Source organism: Sphaerodactylus townsendi, linkage group LG03, assembly GCF_021028975.2.
Source record: "Sphaerodactylus townsendi isolate TG3544 linkage group LG03, MPM_Stown_v2.3, whole genome shotgun sequence".
Lineage (NCBI taxonomy): Eukaryota > Metazoa > Chordata > Lepidosauria > Squamata > Sphaerodactylidae > Sphaerodactylus > Sphaerodactylus townsendi.
The window spans coordinates 48,055,694-48,074,440 of record NC_059427.1 but is presented as its reverse complement, the minus strand read 5'-3'; positions in this window follow the sequence as shown (position 1 = coordinate 48,074,440).

The window sequence follows — 18,747 nt, the reverse complement described above, 5'->3', positions numbered from 1 at the left end:
TTAAATTTCAGGTTTAAATTTTAAAAATCTTTTTTTTAATTACTGATTTTTATCCACTTTATAACTGTTACTCCTCAAGGAGATCTAAAGTGTCTTTGTAGCAGCTGACATTTATTTGGAAATGTTGTGTAGGTAGGGGTTGTGGAAGCAAGGGCATGAGGAAAGAATGATAATCCCAATATAACATTAGTCATATTTGCCATAACCAAATTTCAGTTAAATTCATATAACTGCTGTCCAGTTAATCTTGCTTAGATGTTCTTAACACAGACAAGTTTTAGGCCCATACAGGTTTGAATGCCAAATGTCCATTAGTGTCCTTTGTTTTCAATGAAGAATAGGCCCTACCTGTTTTGCTGAGAGCAGTTTTTCTACTTTGCTTTTATTTATTTTAAAAAAGAAAAACATTTGTATCCTCTTCAGGGAACCCATTTCAGACCCACTATTTGAAAGAACTGGGCTCTGATCAATGTAAGATGGCCACCCTAAGTGGTGAGATTGCCAGCAGATGACCATAACTTGCCTACAAGGCAGGCGCGTAGCTGCAATGGGAACATCTAGGGCAGCTTGTCCCAGGCGGTGTCATTGCAGTCATGTAAGGAGGCAGGGGCGGGGAGGGAGCATGCAGGCAGTTCATGCCCCAGGCATGGTTCCCCTTCCCTTCATCACTGCTACAAGGACATATGGAACAAAATGGTCTCTCCAGTTTGTGGATTCCAGACCACGAGCTTTATAGGTAATAAACAGCACCTTGAATGTAACTCGGAAACAGACTGGCAGCCAATGAAGCTGTTTCAGAATGGGCAGCATATATTCCCAGCAGCTGGTACCTGACAGCAGTTGGGCTGCCACAGTCTGAACCAGTTGCAGTTTCCAGATTGTCTTCAAGGGTAGCTCCATGTGGAATGCATGGCTGTGGTTTGATAAAATTGCATGAGACCTCATTTATGCACAAGCTCCTATATCACAGTCTCTCAGCACAGTTGCAGAGTGTTAAATTCTGTGCCAGAATTTTCCATTTTTAGACAGTGGAGATTTATATTAAAAGGGAAGATTTGAACTCTTAGGGAGTATCTGGTAAATGATCAAAGAGGATCAGGGAAAGCTTAGAAAGCCAGTGTCATCTTCAGCTTAAAGTGTCAAACTACCATCTGGGATACCCAGGTTCGAATCTCCACTCTGCCACGGAACTTTGCTGGGTGATCTTGAGTTAGTCACACAATCTCAGCTTACTATACCTCATAAGTTTGTTCTTAAGATAAAACAGAGCAGAGGATAATTCAATCAAATAAATAGGAACAAGACCTTCCACTCATGGTTACTATTCCTAAGACTTTAACTGGCTGTTTAATCATCAAACTCTGCCCCTGCCCCCACCCCCTCTTTATGTCCTTGACAAAGCCTTTTAAATTTGCTGAAAAATACTGACTGCACTATGATGAATAAATGTAATCACAGAATGTGTGCATGTTATTTTTAGAATTTGAACAGGAGGATATGGTTATAGAATATACGGTTTTACCCTTACACTTGGATTTCTGAGGTAAATCATTATTGAATTGACAGGGGACTGCCTAAATTTCTCAAAAGCTCTGACATAGCATGTGCTCACCTCAGCAGAAATCCTCTTTTAGGTTATTTAGAGGCAATCTTTGGTTATTCCAAAGCCTTGGTTAGAAAGGCCCTCAGGAGGCCATGTTTACAAAAATCAATTAACCCTCAGAAACCTCATTCAGATAGAAAGCAGATGCTATTAATCCCAGTGCTGTGTCTAAATACTCTGGCATTGGGTCAATTGCAATGCAGTCCTAAACATAGTTAGGCCCATTGAAGCCAATGGGTTTAGAAAGATGCAACTGTTCTTAGGATTGCCTTGATAGAAGCACAGATGGAAACAGATGAATGCTAAAGTGATTTGCATTTGCAAACAAAGCTGTCTTTATTACAACCTTTACCTTGTCAGCTTATCTCAGCTTTGTGTTCATATCTCTAACCAACATTCCTACAGAATGTAAGTGCAGCCTTATTGTACTGATTTGTTCCAAGGGGTACAGTTTGGGATACTGTACAGAGAACAGTAACCTTTGTTTAAATATCCAAAATACCTTGGTGTGCATTAACTCTATAGTCCATTCAACAACTTTCCCAAGGTAGGCCGGTATTATTGCCATACTGCAAATAAGTGGACTGAAGCTGAAAGGACCAATGAGTATGTGGGAGGAAGTAGAACTGAAACAGGGACTTCTGGCTCCCAAGGTTGCCAACTTCCAAGTAGCACCTGGAGACTTCCCAGAATGACAACTGATCTTTAGACAACCGAAATCAGAGCCCCTGAAGAAAATGGTCACTTTGAAGTGTGCACTCTGTATTGAGGTCCCGCCCCTCCACAAACCCTCCCCTCTCCACCCCCATATCTCCAAGAATGTCCCATTCCAGAGTTGGCAGCTCTACATTCAGGCTGTAGCCTGCGCCATGTGTTAGGCCTGCTCTAGAACCCCAAAGTGTGCAAAGTGAAAATATCTAAATCTGAATTTGCAAAACTGAAGAGGCTGCAAAGTACCTTGCAAATTAAAAGTGTCAGTTCCAGCAATCCTCAGTGCGGCACACCCCTTAATGTTTCTTGGCATCAACTTCCTGCCTTGCTGGCTGTCTTGCTTTCCCAACCCATTCCGCACTCTTTCTTTATACTTCTTTTCTTTTCCTTGTCTCCCTTTTTCCCCAGGGTTGCCATGGGTTTCCCCTGGATAAAAAGGATTCTCCTCAGACTCTACTCCCAAATCTCCAGGAACTTCCAAACCTAGAGGTGGCGATTCTAGTCTTTCACCACCCTTAATGTTTCTCTCCCCTCCCCCCTTGCTTCTCTCTTGTCCATAATCCCAGTCCTATGACCCTTCTCCAGCCGGCTCTGTGGTCAGCAAAAAGAGATGAGACGATGCAGTGGTGGAGCTGGGATTGGAGAAGAGGGGAGAGCCCAGCTCCCATCACTTCTCTAGCAAGGTCCAGACAGGAGCTCAAAGGGTGATAGACTGCCTGCATGCACCATTAGTCCAGTTGTTTCTTTGCCTGAAGTGATTTTACCACAGCAATAGCTCCAGTTGCAACAGAAAGGAAGGCTGGGAAAAGAAACCCCTATGAGAAGTGAAAATGAACACAAGAAAAGCTGGGACAGATAGAGGAGGAGGAAAATGAAGGATTTGCACTACTCTGATCTCAGTCTCTTAAAACCCAGCCAGTCCTCCTAGCACCAGTCACATTCAGAATAATCTCTCTCTCCCCTCATACATGTCTACCCTACCAATAAATCAAACGTAGTAGACCTCCGTAATATTGGCTCCAATTGGATCCTGCCCCTCTGTGTCTCAGATGCCACCCAGCACAATTTACTTCAGTTAAGGAAGTATTAACAAACATGAGCTATTATGCTATTATCTAAAAGTTTTCTTGGCTTTCTATGAAAATTGAAATCTTGACATTTTATTTAATAGAATTTTTATTTGAAAGTGATGTGTAAGGCAGAAAGTTAAGGTTATGCTTCCTCCATGGTAGTCATTTTGTAATGGTGTCCTCCATTCTTTTTTTCAATCTCCAAAGTACCTGAAAGGTCCACAAGATTTTTGAATCCCTCTGCTAACTGATTGGTAAATAAATAGTTGGAGAGTTAGTAGTTTGGAGATTTACACTGGTGACGTTGTCCTGCATTGCAGACTTCACCCATTAGATGGCGATGTTGCATAACGCTGGCCAAGAAGCTTTGCCTGGTTTCAGAGGCCTAGCCTGATACAAACTTCAGCAGTCAGGAACAAGGATTTGAATAGCAGAACTAGGCTCACGAGGTAGTGTTTGCTGTGATCTTGAACTGGAATTCGCTTTGGATTGTGTAAGATGTGACCAAGAGCTCTGACATGAAGAATCTGAAGAGAAGCCAATTCCAACTGCATTGTGAAACGCTCTGTGGCATCTTGTGGTGCACCTTATCGTAGTGGCATGTGCAATGTTCCAGAGCCTCCTACAAACAAACCCAACAAAGAGCTGCTTCTGCTGCTATGAGCCTCAAGGCCTGGAATTTGTAATTGCTTGGTTCACCTTAATCTTGTGTCAGGGTAAAGCTTTGTGGCTGCTGCTGAGTCTCTTATTCGGGTAATAGCCCAGAATGGTGGGCTGATACTGCATCAGTGAGAGCCAGTGGCTAGAGGTGGCTTCTTGGAAGCTCTGTGTTCTTGAATGAAATATTTATTAGAGTTTGGGGGAAGTGGGGCTGTCTCCAGCTGAGGGAAGGGTAAAGACTTATGTGTGTGAGAAAGAAATGAGTTAATACCTTGAAGGGCATAGAGGAGTAAATAACATATTAATATGTCTGCGGATGAAACACTCGGGAGCCAGAGTATCTGCTGTAGCTTAGCAAATCTGCTTTGTAGGAGGTCCCTTTTGCCTCCACTCATACTGTCCTTGTATATTTGTATGCAAAGTAAATATTGCAAAGCCAATATAAATCTTTAGTACTGCTGCCGGTATGCACACAAGCAGATGAGTAGCAGTTTCCATGGCAGATAGCCAGAACTAGGCCTAATTTATAGGTTCATTTTATTATGACTAGATTACTAAGCAGCTACAACAATACAGCTCCTCTTTCCCCCCTCCCCCCACCCCACCATGAGCTCGATTCCTGCCCCTTTCAGATGCAAGTCCAGGATAACAGTTTTCAAGAAGCTGCAACTGAAGGACAAAGAACACAAGCAATACATAAAGGCATTGCTGTCAGTGTGCTGAAATGCAGGTCAACTGCATTATACTTTACTTAGGAAACTGGAATCACACGCACTGAAGAAGGAACATTATTTAAATACCTAGCAACCTTCACAGGTAGCACTTCTGGCTGCATCCAGATCTGGGGAACACAGCCCATTTAGGAATCTACTCATTGCTGCCATCACAGAAGTTAGTAGACTAGTAACTCATGTTGGAGCAGGGCATCAAAGAGATTAGATGCAAGAAATACTCTAGATGCTCTGAACCCTTTTGGGTTTATAATATTGGTGTCAATAAATTTGTATCCTGTACTTTTGATATTGCCCAAATTATTTTCTGATATCCACAAGGAGAAATTAGAATCAGATATGGTTGGAAGGTCCATGATTCACACCCATGATGAAGACAAGCAGGTCCTATCTGGTTATGGGAGCCTTTTCTGAATTCTATGGAAACTATGGAAACTTCTGTGAGTTCCATAGAAAAAGAAATAAAATGGAAGTTCTACCTTGCTCTTTCCCTTATGCCTTTTTGGGTTTATTTTTGTTTACTATAAAATATAGTAAACTATCAATAAGTGAGTGCAACGTGATAAATCACAAAGGAAGATAAACGTGCTGCACTACATGCTGCTCAAAATTGATATGTGAATTTATTGTAATAAGCATTCAGTATCACCAGCCACTGTGAAAAGGAAACTTAACATGCTCTATATACTATAAACTTAACAATCTAAACAATCTAAAAATACAAGACACAATAAACGTCCTATATGGCATCAAATAAGCAACTGAACTGTGAAGTCATTTTATGAGTCCCCAAAGAATATACAGGGATCATTCAAAGTCTTCAATAAATCTCTTCCTAAGCCACAGTATCGAGCAACTTCACAAACCGCAATGTTGGATCGCTTCGTAAAGTTCTTAAAGTGATAGACGCAAATTCTCTTCACCTCGCTTAACTTCCTTAAGACGTTAATGGACAGTGTTTATCAGCAGAGTAATATTCCAAGTGTAATGTACAACCTTCAGTGAGGAAAAGTATACAATAGGTGTGAATACCCTACTCTGGACACAGTGTCTCAAATACGGGTTATCCGTCGCACCAACGGATAACTGTGGTGCCACCTCACCATCTCCAGGAGGGTGGCATGGGGAGGCAAAAAACAAAAAAAAAATTCCGCGCTGCCCCAAAAATCTCCAAGCTTCCAGCCCTGTCATTCCAGCAGCAAAGCCGGGTGGAAGTCAGCTAATGTTGGCTACACCCTTGACTGCTATGACGACAGGGGCACAGGTGTGCCAGTGTGGTGCAGAAAGAAGTACATTCAGACAACTTTCCTGGGATGGTATCATTTAAGAATGTGAGAAAATAATATATTTGTGGGCACTCCCATCTAAAAAGAAACTCTTCCTCTCATATATCCAGATAACAAGTATGGGTTTGATCCAGTAATCCACCAATGGAAGATGCTGATGGTTGTGTATATTGCCTGCATTCCCCTCCCTACAGCAGCTCAATTAACTCCAAAAACTTTGGTTTCCTGGAGTCACAGGCCCTGCATGGGCTAATTGTCATGAGGGTTTGGGAGCTGCAGTATGGAGGGGAAAGGGGATAACTTGTCTTTTTCTCCCTTTCCATGCAGTAATGGGGTAGGGTGGGATGATTTTGCCCCCTTCCCTCCCCTCAGCATAGCCCTCTGACCTGGGTGACAATTCATGTAGATCCTGTGAGTCTGGGAATCAGTTTCCTGACATTAGAAAGGACGGGTGGAAGAAAGGGAATGCGGCAAAAGCACCTGATCCTTATGGTTGTGGACCGCTAAACCCTATAAACCTGAAGCTTTGAACCCAGTGGGAACTTTCTGTAGAGAAGGGGGTCATTCATGCATTTCTCACATCTTGCCTCTTGAAATGGTTCCACCTTAGGGGGACTAGGCATGAGCCTTCGTCCATCTGTGGCATTCCCCTTCCTAGATAGGTTGCTCCTATCAGAAAGTAAGTTTAATATCAGGAAGTTTGTATACAAATTTTAGGAAGAAATCCTGGAAAGCACACAACTACTCAGGTATTTAAACAACGCCCCTTCCGTTTGTGAACTAAACACAAATGTTGAACCTTTGAACCTTAGAGGGGAGAGGGAGAATTGCTCTTTCAGAGTCCATCTCAGATTATTGCCACTCATGATCTACATGACTAGATAAACACAATTGTTGAATGTTATGGTAAAATGATCTTGGTCTTAAAAAAAAAAAGACCTCCATTCTTCTGCCAAATCCTGCAGGCTTAATATCTTTGTTCCTAAGTTCAGCCTTGATTGCCAACTTCTAACTGGTCAGCAAAGAATGTTCTCCTTCATTTGCAGTCTGCAGTTGTCCTTCAAAACTTGCCTGAACTTTGAATGCACCTGTAAAGGCGCCACTGGCCTGCGTTGTGGCTGCTAACTGCAAAGATGGAGCCAAGCAGACAGAAATGAAAATCAAAATTAAAGGCTTCATTTCAGAGACTGAAGCCTGGTTTGCCAGCTGCTTTATCCTAGCAGGGCAGGAGGCACTGTAGAGCTACCGCTGCTGCAGTATCTTCTGGAAATTCCCCTTTGAAAACATCACATGAACAGAAATTCCAAAGTGCAACTCAAACATCTTATAGAAAGGATGTGAGTACTTCTTTTTGTACGAGACAGGCATAAATCCATCCCATTCAATTGCCTGCATATTTCCCTTATGGTTTTAGGAAGCTTTGAATCAATTCCCATTTCATCCTGAATTCTGAATGCTTATGTTTGGTGAACTGGACTTAGCTTCCTATCCTCAAACCAGGGGATTTTTTAAAAACTTGGTCTACTTCCAGTTTAGAATTCTGTTTAATGGGGATGAAGTGAACTTCCAATAATCCAGGTGTTTGCCAATAATCATGGCAAACTGAAGCTTGATCCAAGCGAGTCCTCCTAAACTTGGAAGCCTTCAATGGTGCTCAGCACTCAAGGAGAGAAGGAAGGAAGGTGAGGAGTCCATGAACTGAGCGTGGCAATAGGGTATGTTGGCACCAATTGTTAACAGGATGCTAGATGCATAGGGAAGCAGCAGCCACATTGGTTACATGATAAAAGTAAATGTTTATTCAGGAACTACATTTTCGATAGGAAAGCTGACAGACAGGGATAGCCTGCAGCTTCCTTGCTAGCTAGGGAAGGAAACAGAAGGAGGAGGAAATTGGACCTGAGAGTATCAGTCTAAGGACAGGCAAGAGGTAAGGGGTTGATTCTGTGCACAAAAGGGCGGAAGGGTCTCTAACCTAATAGCCCTCTCTAGCTGACCACTTGCCTGCTCCCTGCTGGTCTTTTTCTCAGTTCCTTTGCATGCTAGATATTGTTCCTTCCAACACCAATCACAGACAAACCTCTGTCGTAGCATTAAGAGTTTGGACTTGTTTTGTGAAGGGAGACTGAAAGAAGCTGGGAGGAGTATTTGAACACTGGAATTCAGGAAGTAAACATGGAAGAGACTCAGACCTCATGAATGTGGCCAGATGCCAGCAGCAAAAAAAAAAAGGAACAGCACAATGGCCCTATTTTTCCTTCTTTCATAGGCTAAATGTAGACCCTGTATTCTATAAATTTACCAGAATTATTATAGCTACTTCCCTAACAGAAACCTAAGCCGTTAGTTGAAGTTTGGTTCTTTTACATGACAGTCTGAGAGGTAACATCCCAGGCACTGTTTCCCCCAGATATCCAGGGCAACTGCCTGAGGCCCCACAATGAGGAGCCTACTGTCTCTCCCCCACAGTCCTTCAGGCAGCTGCTCCTACCCCAGCTCTGAAGCCCCTGCAATTGTAGTGACGGAGACTTCACTCAGCTTCACTTCAAGAGGAAATCCACCTTTGGGCAGTAGGAGAGCTGTGAACCAAGCAGGCCCTGCAGCGTGAGAAAAGAGGTGTCTGCCTAGCTTAGACAAGCACCGTGCTGTGTGGGGAAGAGGGTACTGCACGGAGAGGAAGGCATCTGGCCAACTTACTTGCTGCACAGGAAGGAGAGTGCCTGGACCAACCCCATATTGAGTGAAGAGGAGGGCACTCAGGCCAAGTCACATGTAACTGCGCAGGCTGACCTTTTCTCCTCCCTTCTTTACGGAGGATGGGGCCCGACTGACCTACTACTGATCTCCTGAGCTGTCTCAGTCTGAGAAGGCTCTGCTGTCATAGTGGAAGCTGGCAACAATCAACTGTGCAGTGGGGGTGGCTCCCCCCCCCCCAGTGATTTTGGGTGTCCATCCTTGACTTTTTGAATCAAAGATTCCAATCCCTACTCTGCTATGGAAGCTTGCTAGGTGCCCAGTCACATACTTTCAACCTAACCCTTTTCACAGAGTCATTGTAAGGATAAAATGGAGGAAAGGAGAATGATGAACTACTCTGTGTTTTCTTTGGGGACAGGCAGGGTATAAATGACGTACATTTTTAAAAAGTTGCCCCCGATAACTATGACCATCACTGATAACACCAGAGATTCTAACCTTGTGTTTGCGCTCACAAAAATATGATTAGAACTCCACAGAGAGGAGAATATCTTGCAAGCACGTGGTATTATTCCTTTGTCCCTAGCATTCTGATTATGAAACATACATAAACACACGAAGCTGCATTATTCTAAATCAGATCATTGAACTATCAAGGTCAGAACTGGGTGTTCTGACTGGCAATGGCTCTCCATGATTTCAAGCAGAGGTCTTTTACATCCCATACTACTTGGTCCTTGTTCCTGGAGATCCTGGGGCTTGAACCTGGGATGTTCTGCATGCATAGCCCCTCACAGTCGTTAGTGGTATGCTGACTTACTTACTTATGCCTCCTCTCTAAGGCCCATTCCACACAGACAGAATAATACACTTTCAATCCACTTTCACAATTGTTTGAAAGTGGATTTTGCTATTCCGCACAGTAAAATCCAGCTGCAAAGTGCATTGAAAAGTGGATTGAAAGTTCATTATTCTGAATTTGTGGAAGGGGCCACAGTTATGCTTATGAGATATTCTCTTCTCTGTGTTCTAGTCATATTTTTCTGAAGGCAAACACAAGGTTAGAACCCCACAGAGGAAAAGAAGCAGAGTTTCTGCCATAAAGTATGTTGCAAAACAACAATATTATTCAACAGGCTGAGGTTTTATAGTCTTTACATGTTGTTTTCAACCAGCTAAGACTGCTGTAAATGACCTCTGTTCTTTGATCTTGGATCCATAGCTTCCCCTGTTCTTGTTGACCTAAAAAGGTATTCCTGGGTTATAGTTTTGCTGTTATCTCAAAAACACCAGGCCAAATAATCATAACCCCACTATTTGATTAGTTGTAGCTGAATGAAGATAGTAGGAGTGCTTTTGTTCCAAAGAAAGGCTCCACATGTTGTTTTTGCTCTTAGAGATAGTCAACATGGTGTTGTGGGTAAGAGCAGTGGACTATGAACTGGAGAACTGGGTTCAATTCCCCCTCCTCTACATGAAGCCTGCTGGATAAACTTGGGGCAACCACCTTATCTCCCAATCCCACATCTCAAACTGCACTTATATTAAGAGATTATCTGCTATAATTCTTGTTACGGATCTTGCTGGGTATGTTTTTTGTTTGTTCTTTGCTTATAAAAGTTCCAGTTGTATTCTACTTGACTCAGACATTTGGACTTCTCTCTCTCTCTCTCTCTCTCTCTCTCTCTCTCTGGACTGAATTATTCCCCTGCTTTAGTTAAGGGGAATGTATGCTTGATTACAAGTAGCTCTAACCTCAAAAAAGTTTTTAACCTTAGGGTCAGCTACTGGTTAAATAGGAGCCCTGGTTAGCATTAACTGCTGTGACTAGGGGGGGGGGGGCTGCCATTTTCCATGACCCTGGCAAGGGTGAAGGATGGGAGGCAAATGCATTCCAAAGGCTGGCGCCAGATTTTTTTAAAATGGCAATTAAGTAAGAGCCTACACCAGCCTTTTTGTAATCTCTCTGCTGCTGCAGACTAATATGGCTACGCTTTTGGAATGGCTCCAGTATTCAGAGTAACGATAACAATGTGGCTTTTGATGATAAGATGGTAACTTCAGTTCAGGGTAGGGGATAAAGAAACAATCAAGGTCATGTGCCCTTGGCAGGATAGCTATCCTCATGTCCAGGTCTGTTGACTGCCAGAACAGTGCCCTCGCTACTTAGCCCCATTGGCGTAAGTTCAAGTTGTCAATAGACAAAGTCTACTCGCTTTATCTAGCTGGAGATTAGACTCTTATGTGATGCTGCTCCCAAATCCTGATATTTTCATTCTTGTCAATCTCTCTCTGCTTACAGTGTCACTTAAGCAGTAAAACTTTTATTGAGCAACCCTCAATTATGATGGCTGTAAGAGGTTGTCATGAAGAGGTTGCAGTGCACCTAAACAGCAAGATCTGAAAGGTGCCTGCATCCAGCATATATGATTATCTTCATGTGGTCAAAATAACCTCCCATTTAACCTGATATGGCTCACTCCCAAGTGTCTCTGGATAATAACATGCACCTATGTATCTTTATTTTAAAAAGTTATAATACTGCATCACATGGACATAAGAAGAGCTCTGCTGGATCAGACCAATAGTCCATCTACTGTAGCATCCTGTTTCCAACAGTGGCTGATCAGATGATTCCCTAAGAAAGCCTGCAGGCAAAACCTAGAAACCAAAGCCACCTGCTATTGTTGCTCTATAGCAACTGATATAGAACAAGAAGGTTCCATTTAGCAATCATAGCTAATAGCTGAGTTCTCTGCGACTTTTTTTAATCCCTTGTTTAGAGCCATCTAAGATAGCAGCTATTCCATCCAGCGGCAGTGAACACCATAACTGATTCTTCATTGTGTGAAGAAGTACTCCATTTTATCTATCCTGAATCTCTTCCACCAATGTAAGCCAAAGTATGCCCAAAAGGAAGTGATCCCCCATGCGTACCCTGATTCCCACTGATCTGTTTCATGGTGCCCACTTGAGCCTTCTCCAAATACCTCCTGCCCAAAGCAGAGAGCCAATCCTGTCTTTCCTCCATTTCATTTGAGCAAAAGGTGCTTCCAAGAGCAGACAGCATCACTTTTTAGTCTACAGGGCCTGTTCGTTCAGAAATAGCTGCTCCTATTAAAGGAGGATGCTTGGCTTGGGACCTTCCAACCTTTTGTAACTGACTCCCAGAGCAGCCATCTGATGACTGATCCTGTCTCCCAGGGCAGCCATTTTGCAATGAACAAGATATGAATGCATCTAAAGGTCAACATAGACATTAAAGCAGATGCAAGCAGCAAAAAGGGAACCAGTGTTAGGAACAGCAAAAAAGAAAGGAAGAATTTGGTCAAAACAACACTGAAGAATTTTTTAAAGAATCATCAGGCATTAAAATTAGAAGTAGAGCAATGGAATGGATACGTTAGTAGCCAAGGCTATTAGTAACTGTTTAATTAACATGCAAGGTGTGTTTTCTGAACAGAAGAATGTACGTGAAATATGTCAGATAAAAGGCTCTCTCAAATTTATATCATGTTTATACTTTATTGAAAATTAAGATCCACTTCATGTATTTGTGTACATAGATATATACTGTTCGAATACTAGTTTATGTGTTGTTTTTAAATGGTATGATGTTCTTTTTTAACTTTCTTTTTTGTGGTGTGCTTTGGCAGTGATAAAAATTAATAAAAATATGATTGAAAAAAACAGTGCTGAAGAAATTAGACAAGCTGAAGAATGCAAGGAAAAGAAATGGGCTGGGTTGGAAAGGTTGAAGCCCCAACCAGGAAAGTGTTTCATTAGCCAGTGTGGGAAATGGTGAAAAATGGATCAATAGTTGCATTGAAACCAAGATACAAGCAGATTTTGTAGATATCACCAAGTTGAAAATGTTGGAAAAGTTGGAATTAATTTATAATCTCTCTCTCTCAACCTAGCCTCATGGGCTGAAATGACATAGCCCTGAATGCATTGTCATTCCTTGGAGGAAGCTGAAGGTTACACATGAGGCAAATGTAAAGGAGATGGGGGGTGTTGTTTGATTGATTTATTATCTCTTTATAAGTATGCTAAGCAAGATCAATTTCTTGAAGAGTTTACTCTAGAACATTGTCGTACCAAGGGTTGGTTGTTACAGGGAGTACAGTTTTTCCCCTTGTGACCTAGAGTTCATGTTGTTCAGTTTAGAGAGTCTAACTATTCATAATTTGTACACTATGACTTATTGTGACAAAGGGTGGCTAAGGTCCTCCCTGGCCATTGGTGGGGTAGGGGGTAGGATTGCCAGCTCCAGACTGGGAAACTCTGGGAGATTTCGGGGTGGAGCTTGAGGAGTACAGAGAGAAAGGGGAGGTTCAATCCCATAGAGTCTGCCCTCGAAAGAGCTGTAATTCCAGGAGATCCCCAGATCCAACTGGAGGTTTGTATTCCTAATCATAGTTGATCTCATAAGTCACATACTGGTAGCTTTGCCCCAGGTTGTTCCCATGAGCTCAGGTATCTCGGGCAGGTGATTTAGGGCGTTTCCCCACTTACCTTTGCTGCCCTTTACTGCATGCTACTCTCAGCACGCGGCATCTCTGGCACGCGCCTGGAGGTTCATCCCGACCCAGCGGCTCCGCAGCTGGGTCATCAAAAGGCTGCCCGTTGAGGAGGCACTCAGGGATGCTAGCTGAGGGGGGCACGAGAGTGGCAGCATCGGGGCGGCTGCATTGTCGCCGCCCCTGTAGTGGGGAGTGCCGGGGGACCCCGCGCTACTTGAGGAGAGTAGCGCAGGGCTTAAGGTAAGTGGGGAAAGGGCCTTAGACACATTAGGGTTGTTTTAGTTCTTTTTCAACACACACATTACTATGTTTCCTGGACTAATTTAACATTACTTTCTCCCACTATCAGTTTTAAGAGCATCCAGCCAGTGTTTCAGTTTTTGAGTCCTTGGAGCCCATAGTTACAAACAACTCCAAAAGTATGAGTCATTCCAAGATACAGCTTATGGCAATTATCTTTCTCAGTGTCATACTTATCTGTAGACACTGGCAACAAGCAGAAATATTGTGCTATACTCCACCAATTGCTGTCTGCTATGGAATCTGCTTGCTCCCAGGTAGTGTGTTTTGCGACAAGTATAGGTCAAACATGCAGGGGATATGGTACTAGCATATTTTAGGGTCTGGCATTTAAAGTGCCATGCTACACCCTTTTAAGCTTGTTAATTGCAGTGTACTTCAAAGAGTGTAACTCTGCTTAGGATGCATAGTTTCATATCCGAACAAGCCATGAAAATACGAGGATGCATTTTGTTCCTAGATTGTTTTTACACATTTCACAAATTCAGAGGTTTTTTGAACTGTGGAATTTGTTTAATTTTTTTTGTAAGGCTTTTATTTGAAGAAAGAAAATTTTCTTTAAGACTGCCATCTGTCCCCATGTTAGGCTAAAAGTAACTTGGAATCACTCCTTTGTACATTTTTTTCTGCCATGAATTAGTTATCCCTACCCATTCAAGGCACAGAGTGATAAGCTGCAGTACTACAGTTAAAGCTCTGCTCACAACCTGAGTTTGATCCCAACGGAAGTCGGCTTCAGGTATCCAGTTCAAGGTTGACTCAGCCTTCCATCCTTCCAAGGTTGGTAAAATGAGAACCCAGCTTGCTGGGGATAAAGTGTAGATGACTGGAGGAGGAAATGGCAAACCACCCCATAAGCATAGTCTGCCTAGCAAATATTGTGATGTGATGTCACCTCAAGGGTCAGTAATGACCGGGTGCTTGCACAAAGGAATTCCTTTACTTTTACTCACTGTTTACAGGGGCATCTGACGCAAGTGCTAGGAGTTATTTCGTGAATCGTTTAGAGAGCACTTACCAGTTGTCACCATTGTGTATGTGTGGGGGGAAGTCCTATTCTCCTGGTTCAGGTGCTGAACCTGTAGCATAATCTTCAGGGGCTAGTATAGAAGCCTCTGTTCAGCTGCAGTGTCACAGTGCACAAAGTGTATACAAGTTAGATCCTCCTGTTTGGGAGCTAGTAGCTTGTGTGGCCCTCCTTTTCCTTCTCCGATGCCATTTGGCAGTCGCAACCAGGCATTTCAGTGTGCCCTGCTATACAGGTTGCTTCTGAACATAGAATAAATGCAACACAAAATTCTAGGGATATTAACTGTGCCTGACATACAGGCAACTCAGGTGTTAGGTTTCTGAAAGCTCAGCGCAAAGTGACACAAGAGACTCCCTTTTAAATGCTCTGTTGCTTCGCCCATTAAATTTAATTCCCAGAGGATGATGTAGAACAGCTTAAGATCTCATTAACTAACATGTGCATTTGCATAATTTCATCTTGAAGGTTTCCTCTGTTAAGTATGTGATCAATGCCAGTCCCTCAGTGGTCATTATCACAGCACTGATGTAAATACAGGTAGCTGAGTCATTCATGTGTGTATCTTAAAAGATCTTGATTGTTACTTCATGGTCCTGGAGAACTGCAAAAGGCACACTTTCAGCTGGATCCAGACAATTTTTTCCACTTATAGTGCAATCCAGAGCTGTCAAGTGGAAGGGGACAGCACCGCTTCAGCGCCATTCCGCCCACTCCAAAGGGCCTTCCCAAAGGGCTTTCCCACAGTGCGAAAATCGTGGCATATCTCTGCTGTCATTTTTGCTGGTGTACAGGGACCAGCCAGGCTCTGGAGGCCAACTAAGGTTGGTCCCACCCTTGGAACACCCCCAGAATGCCCCACCATGCCGATGCAGCTGGGAGCACCACAGGGCACTGCAGCGACTGGAAGCCAGCAGATTTGCCTCTCCCTCAGGGAGTATCTTCTAGTGTATCTTCTAGCTGCTCACAAACCAAAAGCGAGAGCTGAGGCTGGAAAAGCCAAACAAAAGAACCAGTTTCCCCTGAAACACATTTTTTCCCATTCTATGCAGACAAAAGAAGAAGAAGCTAAAATGGTTCTATTTGTGTTGTGCGGAATGGGGTACAGTTTATCTTTCTTTGTGGCACAAGGCAGGAGGTATATATAACTTTAAACATTGTCCAGTCACACAAAGGGAATCCTGTAAGTTCAATCTGCCTACCCTGTTTCCCCGAATATGAGACATCCCCTGAAAATAAGACGTAGTAGAGGTTTTGCTGAAGTGCGAAATATAAGGCATCGCCTGAAAGTAAGACATAGCAAAGTTTTTGTTTGGAAGCATGCCCAACGAACAGAACACAGAAAAATAAGACATCCTTTGAAAATAAGACATAGCACATCTTTGGGAGCAAAAATTAATATAAGACACTGTCTTATATTTGGGGAAACATGGTATTATTGTAAGGGCAGAACTACACATTATGAGGAAAACACAGGATTACTTTAAGGTGGGGGCAGAGGAGGGGCATTATATTTGCAGGGGAGCTTTGAAAAGGGTATGTGTGGTTAACCCTTCTTCTCCCCACAGATTTAATTCAGTTGCATTCCCTAGCTGTTCATGCTTTCTTTTTCTAGTCAGACTCTGAATCCATAAGTAAGTCCACCTCAAAGAAAAGAGTTTCGGGAAAGCATTTGTAAGGGAGAATCAATGTGTACCCACCCCCATTTACTAACTCTCTACTATAAACGCCCTTTCTGTCTTGTGTTACTTCAAAAGAGGAACAGTTTAGAACCCACATTTGCTAAGATGAAATTTTGCTCCGCCCTAAGAGTCTTTTCAAGCCACCATGGTGCATATTTATTTTCAGTCAGCAAATGTAAACTATGAAAGGCAGCTATATCTTTACTATATATTCAAAGAAATGTATTTACCTTTCACGTTTAAAAGTTTACATGAGAAATAGCTGCTATGGCTGCGGAAAATAGAGTCTCGTGACAGTTTACAGACAGATTTATTGACACATAAGCTTTTGTGTGCTAGATGCTTCAGATACATGATATGCGCTGTAATACAGAAGCAGCTATACACTAAATTTAGGGAGGAGAGAGAGAGAGAGAGTGAGTGAGAAAGAGAGAGAGAGGTATAAGAAGACCAATGGTGAGTCACCCTGGGGTGCAACTTCTATCTTTTATGCAAGACTGGAAGATACTGTTTCACTCTGCCTCTAGACTATTTGCTGCTCAGGATAGTGCTTGACAGAAGGAATGTCCTGCCTTCCTTTCCCACTCACCAAGATGGCTGGAGAATTAGAAAGATCCTCCCCAGCAGAAAGTGCAATCTGCAAACCCAACTGGAAATGCTGCCTATCAATTTTGCTTTTGCCCTTTCCTTGAAGTTCCTGTTGTCCATTAACTTGAGATTTCGAGGCAGAATAGGATAGAAATCTAAATTAATCTGCTCCTCTTCTCTTGTTGCCAGATGGTAATCGTGCTTTTGTATGCTGTAGGGAGCACATAAGAGCATTGTTTCCTTCGCGCAGGAATATTTGATTGATTGCATTTCTGTTTTGCTCTGCATGGAAGAGTAGGGGACCGTAATGAAACTACATGAATGTGTGTTGTAGGATTATGTATATGCAACAGACAGCTAAATGAGGGAGTACCTTGACAGGCATAGAAATAAACAAGTGCTAGAACTTTTCTGACATTGCGGGCTGCGATCCCCTATGCATTCTTAACTGGGAATAAGTAAGTCTCTCTCAATGGAGTTTAATTTTGAATAAACATGCTCAACATTGGGATGTAAGACCTTGTTCCTGCCCTCTCATATACTGAGCAGATCATGGGACAGGATTATGACTACTGTGCTGCAAGGAGCTAACCATTCCCTCTGGGCCAAAACAGCAACTCCTCTCAGGAAATGCTTTTTATGTGAAACAGGAGTCCTTCATCATAGTATGTTGTGAAGGCAGAGTGGAGGAAGTGTGCCTGCAATCTTCTTGTGATTTCAGGACAAACTCAGTTGTACACAAATAATGCAATGAGCTACAATAGCTTTTTTAAAATGAATGTGTGTGTACTATGGTGGATATAGTGTTAGAATAGGATCTGGGAGACATCAGTTCAAATCTCTGTTCTGCAGAAAGCTTGTTGGGTGAACTTGGCCTACTTCTGTGCTTTCTGTCTCCCATCAGTGTGGTGTGGTGGTTCTCCAGATTAGAGCAGGTAGACTCTAATCTGGAGAATTGGGTTTGAATCCCCACTCTTACACATAAGCTGCGGGCACTTATTTGGTGAGCCAGATTTGTTTCCCCGCTTCTACATTCTTACTGGATAACCTTGAGCTAGTTACAGTTCTGTCAGAAATTTCAGCCCCACCTATCTCACAAGGTGTCTGTTGTGAGGAGAGGAAGGGAAACAGATTTTGTAAGGGCCTTTCCCCACTTACCTTAAGCCGCGCTCTTGAGGAGGGATGGCGTGGGGTTCCACGGCGCACTCCGCAGGAGGAAGGGCGGCTGCAGCTAGTCTCAGCCCCTCAAGCGTGAGGCATCCCTGGCGCCCTTGCAAAGGGTGCCTTTTGATGATCCCGCGCAGAGCGTTGTGGGGACGCCTAGGCGCGCGCCAGGGATGCCGCGCGCTGGGAATTGCGTGCAGCGACGGCAGCCAAGGGAAACGTGGGGAAAGGCCCTAAGCCACCTTTCTCTCCTTACAGGAAAGAAAGGCGGTGGGGGGTGGGGCTGTAAATCCAAACTCTTCTTCTTGTCTCTGTCTCTCTCCTCACCCTACTATACCAGGTTGATGTGAGGATAAAACAGGGATGGAGGAAACAACACTGGAATAGGGGTAGGAACAATAAGGGGGGAATGGAGAGAGCTAAGTATCCTTTCCTGTTACCATTCCTCAGCTCAAAATGCTAGTCTGATGAGATTAGTTTTTTTTAAAAAAAATCTTCCAGGCTTCATGTGATCTTTTATGTATTTTTAATCAGTGTTTTATTTACCTTGTAGGGCACCTAGAGTGCCACATGGCAGAAGGCTGGCTATAAATAAACAAATCAATTTGTATGTGACTAGAGAAGAGAAGAGTTTGGATTTATGACTCACCTTTCTCTTCTGTAAGGAAACTCAAGGCAGCTTTCAAACTCCTTTCCCTTCCT